This window comes from Anomaloglossus baeobatrachus, chromosome 2 (genome assembly GCF_048569485.1).
Source record: "Anomaloglossus baeobatrachus isolate aAnoBae1 chromosome 2, aAnoBae1.hap1, whole genome shotgun sequence".
Taxonomy (NCBI): Eukaryota; Metazoa; Chordata; class Amphibia; order Anura; family Aromobatidae; genus Anomaloglossus; species Anomaloglossus baeobatrachus.
This window is the reverse complement of record NC_134354.1, coordinates 710,196,771-710,204,587: the sequence shown is the minus strand read 5'-3', so window position 1 is coordinate 710,204,587 and position 7,817 is coordinate 710,196,771.

The following is a 7,817-nucleotide window of genomic DNA, read 5'->3' as shown; positions in this document are numbered from 1 at the left end:
GTAAGCACACATACCGGTGAGTTGTATTGTAAGCACACATACCGGTGAGTTGTATCATAAGCACACATACCGGTGAGTTGCATCGTAAGAACACATACCGGTGAGTTGTATCATAAGCAGACATACCGGTGAGTTGTATTGTAAGCACACATACCAGTGAGTTGTATGGTAAGCACACATACCGGTAAGTTGTATGGTAAGCACACATACCGGTGAGTTCTATGGTAAGCACACATACCGGTGAGTTGTATCATCATAAGCACACATTCCGATGAGTTGTATCGTAAGTACACATACCAGTGAATTGTATAGTTAGCACACATTCCTGTGAGTTGTATCGTAAACACACATTCCGGTGAATTTATTGTATGCACACATACCGGTGAGTTGTATGGTAAGCACACATACCGGTGAGTTGTATGGTAAGCACACATACCGGTGAGTTGTATGGTAAGCACACATACAGGTGAGTTGTATGGTAAGCACACATTCCGGTGAATTGTATCATAAGTACACATACCGTTGAGTTGTATGGTAAGCACACATACCGGTGAATTGTATGGTAAGCACACATACCGGTGAGTTGTATGGTAAGCACACATACCGGTGAGTTGTATGGTAAGCACACATTCCGGTGAATTGTATCGTAAGTACACATACCGGTTAGTTGTATCGTAAGCACACATACCGGTGAGTTGTATTGTAAGCACACATACCGGTGAGTTGTATGGTAAGCACACATACCGGTGAGTTGTATGGTAAGCACACATACCGGTGAGTTGTATTGTAAGCACAAATACCGGTGAGTTGTATGGTAAGCACACATTCCGGTGAATTGTATCGTAAGTACACATACCGGTGAGTTGTATCGTAAGCACACATACCGGTGAGTTGTATCGTAAGCACACATACCGGTGAGTTGTATTGTAAGCACACATTCCGGTGAATTGTATGGTAAGCACACATACCGGTGAGTTGTATGGTAAGCACACATACCGGTGAGTTGTATGGTAAGCACACATTCCGGTGAATTGTATCGTAAGTACAAATACCGGTGAGTTGTATGGTAAGCACACATACCGGTGAGTTGTATTGTAAGCACAGATACCGGTGAGTTGTATCATAAGCACACATACCGGTGAGTTGTATCGTAAGCACACATACCGGTGAGTTGTATTGTAAGCACACATACCAGTGAGTTGTATGGTAAGCACACATACCGGTGAGTTGTATGGTAAGCACACATACCGGTGAGTTGTATGGTAAGCACACATACCGGTGAATTGTATCGTAAGCACACATACCGGTGAGTTGTATGGTAAGCACACATACCGGTGAGCTGTATGGTAAGCACACATTCCGGTGAATTGTATCGTAAGCACACATACCGGTGAGTTGTATGGTAAGCACACATACCGGTGAGTTGTATGGTAAGCACACATTCCGGTGAATTGTATTGTAGGTACACATACCGGTGAGTTGTATCGTAAGCACACATACCGGTGAGTTGTATTGAAGCATACATACCGGTCAGCTGTACCGTGATCATAGTTGCTGGATCATAGGCACATTGGCACAAGTGAGCTGTATTGTAAGCACACATATTTTGAGTTATTTCGTAAGCACACATACTGGTGAGCTGCTGGAGAAGGTGTGTGACATTAAAAGAAAGAAATCTTCTAGGCTGAATAAATACAAACAATTCATACAATTGATTTAATTTTTCACTAGCAGGACTTGTGAAAGGTCAAGCCCATGTGACCAGAAGGGGCGGAGCCTCAGCCAACAGAAAATGTTGCATCCTGGTATCAACTTTGTTGTATGAGGTACCTCCCTTTCTGGTCACATGGGTGTGACCTCACACAGGTACTGTTAGTGAAAACTTAAATTGATTGAATAATACTTATGCTAATTTTAACAGGGGAAGACGATTACTATGAATATTCCCCCCAGATATGATCTGCTCCTCAGCTGCTGTCACTCAAGAAGCTGATGATTTTATAAACTTTTGTATCTTGGATTTCAAAACCTAAACATCCACTACAGGTATGCATAGAATCAGCCTGATAGTGCCAGTATAGCACTGGCTTTAGCTTATATGCGAAAATCCTGGTGATTGGTTCCCTTTAAGAGGTAAGAGCACGCAGCAGCGATCCGGGCCGGCTTGACCTCATTGCTTACATGCACAATAAAAAAAAAGCTTGTTAGATACACAATTTCAGCAACCATTGCTAGGGCTCATTCAGACAACCGTATAAAACGGATGTGTTATCCAAATGTTTATCGGATTGCACATGGATCCTATGTTTTTCCATGAGGCAGTGTGACAGATTTTTTTCACTGACAGAATCTCTGTGAAAAAAAAACGCAGCATGATGCAATTTGACTCTGAAATCGGATGAGACTCACCCATTCATGAGTATGGGTGTAAGGGGAACTTTGCACACTACGACATCGCAGCTGCGATGTCGGTGGGGTCAAATCGAAAGTGACGCACATCCGACGTCGTTGTCGACATCGCAGTATGTGAATCCTTTTTACTACGATTAAGGAGCGCAAAAGTGTCGAAATTGTATGATCGGTGTAGTGTCAGTCATTTCCATAATGTCGCTGCAGCGACAGGTACGATGTTGTTCCTCGTTCCTGCGGCAGCACACATCGCTGTGTATGAAGCCGCAGGAGCGAGGAACATCTCCTTACCTGCGTCCCGGCTGCAATGAGGAAGGAAGGAGGTGGGCGGGATGTTTACGTCCCGCTCATCTCCGCCCCTCCGCTTCTATTGGCCGCCTGCCGTGTGACTTTGCTGTGACGCCGCACTACCCGCCCCCTTAGGAATGAGGCGGTTAGCCGGCCAGAGCGACGTCGCAGGGCAGGTAAGTGCATGTGAAGCTGCCGTAGCAAGATATCACAAGATATATCACAAGATATCGCATGTGCGACGGGGGCGGGGACTATCGCGCTTGGCATCGCTACAATCGGCTAGCGATGTCGTAGTGTGCAAAGTACCCCTAAGAAAAAAATGAGATGCCACAGTATAGCATCCGTATTTAATGGACACACATGGATACATTGTAATGTAGAAAACTGTAAATGGTCCTTAAAATGATTAATAGCTACTGTAAAAAGACAGACTGCACAAGGATGACAAGGGAGGAAACAATCATCCCACTTTTCTAGATGGAAATCGTACTGATTTTTTTTATTCACTCGTGTGACCCTACACTGCAGCGTCGGCCAATTATCCAGGCAACAAGAAAGAACATCGGGAGAACAATGTCATATTTTAATACACTGCTGATTGGTTGAGTGATTTACAAGCACTTTCCAATTTTTCCCATCTTTGAAGATAACAATAACCCTGCTAATCTGCCATAACACACCATCAGAGGCCCGGATAACAATCCAAACATTCACCACCGAATGAAATGGAAAGAAATTACCATCATACCTAGAACAAAGCAATTATGTAGGAAAACCAGCTCAACACTCCCGACAATCTGAACTACTGGACACAGCTTGGCATTGGTGGATTCTTCAGTGGAAGACTTCTAGGAACACTCCTGTTAGGTAACAAGGGTAAAAATGTTGACTCGTGCTCCAGAAGCAATGTATTACATGTCTGACTAGGCTTTATTTTTGCAGATATAAAATACAATCTTCACGTGCTGTGGACAATGATGGCACAATAATTATCACTGAACTGAATTCCGGGGTAAGAACAGCTGATCACTGTGGGCTCCAGGAGCGTGGGGGTGGCTGTTTTACCAAAATCAGTTGTCTTGATTTTAGTTTTAGGCGTACACGAAAATAGAGACTACAGTGGGTACAGAAAGTATTCAGACCCCTTTACATTTTTCACTCTTTATTTCATTGCAGCCATTTGGTAAATTCAAAAAAGTTCTTTTTTTTTCTCTCATTAATGTACACGCTGCACCCCATCCCCCATCTTGACAGAAAAAACACTCAGAAATGTAGAAATTTTTGCAAATTTATTAAACAAGAAGAATTGAAATATCACATGGTCATAAGTATTCAGACCCTATTCAGTATTGAGTAGAAGCACCTTTTGAGCTAGTACAGCCATGAGTCTTCATAGGAATGGTGCAACAAGTTTTTCACATCTGGATTTGGGGATCCTCTGCCATTCTTCCTTGCAGATCCTCTCCAGTTCCGTCAGGTTGGATGGTGAATGTTGGTGGGCAGCCATTTTCAGGTCTCTCCAGAGATGCTCAATTGGGTTTAGGTCAGGGCTCTGGCTGGGTCAGTCACGAATGGTCACATAGTTGTTCTGAAGGAGTGGTCCTTTGTTATTTAGCTGTGTGCTTAGGGTCATTGTCTTGTTGGAAGGTGAACCTTCGGCCAAGTCTGAGGTCCAGAGCACTCTAGAAGAGGTTTTCTTCCAGGATATATCTGTACTTGGCCGCATTCATCTTTACTTCAATTGCAACCAGTCGTCTTGTCCCTGCAGCTGAAAAACACCCCCATAGCATGATGCTGCCACCACCATGTTTGACTGTTGGGATTGTATTGGGCAGGTGATGACCAGTGCCTGCTTTTCTCCACACATACCGCTTAGATTTATCACCAAAAAGTTCTATCTTCATGTGATCATCACAGGCATCCCTTAATGTGCAACTGAAAAAGGTCCATTGTGACCGAAAACGTTTTTACTATGCACATTGTTTGAATCACAAGAATAAATACACATCGCAGCAAATTTGGGAGTGCCTTGTCTCTATTTTGAAATTCATGGCCTTGGAACTTACTAAGTGCACCCCTAATTCCTACAATTATCCATAATTAGGAAGTGCCATTGATTGCATAATCTACGTTCATCTCATCAGACCAGAGAATCTTATTTCTCATAGTCTGGGAGTCCTTCATGTGTTTTTTTGCAAACTCTATGCGGGCTTTCATATGTCTTGCACTGAGGAGAGGTTTCTGTAGAGCCACTCTGCCATAAAGGCCCGACTGGTGGAGGGCTGCAGTGATAGTTGACTTTGTGAAACTTTCTCCTATTTCCCTACTGCATCTCTGGGAGCTCAGCCATAGTGATCTAGGGGTTCTTCTTTACCTCTCTTACTAAGGCTCTTCTCCCACGATTGCTCAGTTTGGCCAGACGGCCAGGTGTACGAAGAGTTCTGGTGGTCCCAAACGTCTTCCATTTAAGGATTATGGACGCCACTGTGGTCTTAGAAACCTTGAGTACTGCAAAAAAAATCTTTTGTAACCTTGGCCAGATCTGTTCCTTGCCACAATTCTGTCTCTGAGCTCCTTGGGCAGTGTATTTGACCTTATGATTTTTATTTGGTGTGACATGCATTGTGAGCTGTGAGGTCTTATATAGACAGGTGTGCGCCTTTCCAAATCAAGTCCTATCAGTTTAATTAAACACAGCTGGATTCCAATGAAGGAGTAGAACCATCTCAAGGAGGATCACAAGGAAATGGACAGCATGTGACTTAAATATGAGTGTCTGAACAAAGGATCTGAATACTTATGACCATGTGATATTTCAGTTTATCTTGTTTAATAAATTTGCAAAAATTTCTACATATCTGTTGTTTTCCTGTCCAGATGGGGTGCAGAGTGTACAATAATGAGAAAAAATGAACTTTTTTTGAATTCACCAAATGGCTGCAATGAAACAAAGAGTGAAAAATGTAAAGGGGTCTGAATACTTTTTGTACTCACTGTAAGTCCTCATTCAGACATCAGTGATTCTCATGTGTTTTTTATCTGATACTCATTGATAGAACACGTACCATTATATTTTATGGAGCTGTTCATGTGTCAAAAAAAACCTCACAGCGCTGTGTACATATTTGATCTAAGTCACGGATTACCCATACAAGTCTATGGGTCTGGAACTCATCACTGACATTACATGGGAGGAATCTGTAGACAATCCGTGCGCTGTTCGTGATTAACAGTGTAATGAGTTTGCAATTTTTGTTTTGTAAAATGGAAAATCACTGATAAAATACTCATGCTAAAAAATGACCAAAACTGAAGAAAATCAGATCCAAAATTCTGATTAAAACTGGCCCATGTTTTTAAGTACAAAATCAATCTTCGACATCTGAATGAGGCCTCAGGCAAGTTTCACGTGTCCGACATTCACTGTCCAAGAACAGACCGCGATGTCCGGACCGGCTGTGGTTCTCTTGATTCAAACGTAACAGTCTCAAAAGACATCATTGTCTAGACTTGGACTATAAGGCTATGTGCGCACTAGTGCGTTTTACCCGCGGATTTACCCGCGGATTTACCCGCGGAAATTTCTTGAGAAATGTCTGCAATCTTTGTGCAGACATTTCCCAGCAAATCCTATGTGAAAAAAATAGCTGTGCGCACGCTGTGGATTTTTCTCAAGAAATTTCCTTGAGAAGAATTTTGAGAAAATTTCTTGAGAAAATGAGCATGTCAATTCTTTTCTGCAGGTACCCTGCGGATTTCGGCAGTACAGCCTGCAAAATCCGCAGGGAACAACCTGCGGGAAAATCGCTGCAAATTCGCGGCTAATCCGCGGCTATTCCGTGGCAAATCGGCATGCGGATTTACCGCGGATTTGGTGCAGATTTTTTCCGGAGGTCCGAAAATCTTCCACTCCCAGAAGTTTCTCAAGAAATTTTCTTGAGAAACTTCACAGTTCTAGTGCGCACAAAGCCTTAGGCTGCGTGCCCATGATCAGTGTTCACAGCATTTTGGAACGTGTTTCAGCTGCGGCCAAAACTCTGCATTGTACAATACAAGCACAGTGGATGGGAGTTATAAAAATCTCCTGCCCACTGTGCGTGTGTGTAGCTCAGCATAAACTGATCTGCGGTGCGGCACACCGATTCACAGCATGTCAACTCTTTGCTGCGGAGTTGCAAGCGTTCTCCGCAGTGAGAACAGAATAAACAGACTGCAACTACCTGAACCCTGATCGTGGGCACGAGCAGCTGCGGTCTCCTGTGGAAGAGACTCGCAGCCCCGCAGGTCAGGACGCAGCAGGTCCTGATCTCCATATCGTGTGCACATACCCTAAAGGTCCCTTTTTGGCTTTAACTCAGAAGCGTTACTGTAGTGGATTTTACATAGGGACTAAAAAAAAAATCAAATTTTATGTATGAAATTCAGAACTTCCATTTAAATAGGAAGCACCTATTATTATTACACCAATGTAGTAGGTGTAATAATAATAATAATATTAGCAAATACCTCATATTAAAAATGTTAGCTTACATAATGTGCAGGGCATTGCAGTAGCTTAGGTATCCATGGTTACAACCCCTAGCAACTATCTAACAAAATATCACTATATGAGTAGTTGTAACCATGGATATTTTAGCTGCAATGCCCTGCAGATAGGGTAAGAGACATGGCTATATTAGGAGAACTATACTACATTTCTAATTGAAGGTATTATTATTATTATTATTATTATTATTATTGCACCTATTACACATTGGGATAGGATCTTGAAGATGGGGCTACCTCTTTAAATATCTTGTAATAACCCCTGAGGTCCCCTTATCCAGCGGTTTGTTTCCGTTTTGCTCTGTGTCGCTCCATCACAGAGACATTCACTTTTCTTGGATTTGGAGCGCAGTATGTGAAATCTCTTCTCGTAGTCCAATTGGGTGTTTCTTCAGTTTTCTCTGGGGTCGTGCGCTTTCACCTCTCACCTCCAGACGTTTCCAACCACAGCCCGACAGCGCCTGAGACTTCTAGATCAGCTTCCAAATTGTGATTGGTAACATCTGGAAGGGAGGGCGGAAGTGGACGCCCCAGAGAAGACTCCGAATAAACGCCCAGTTGTACAAGAAGAG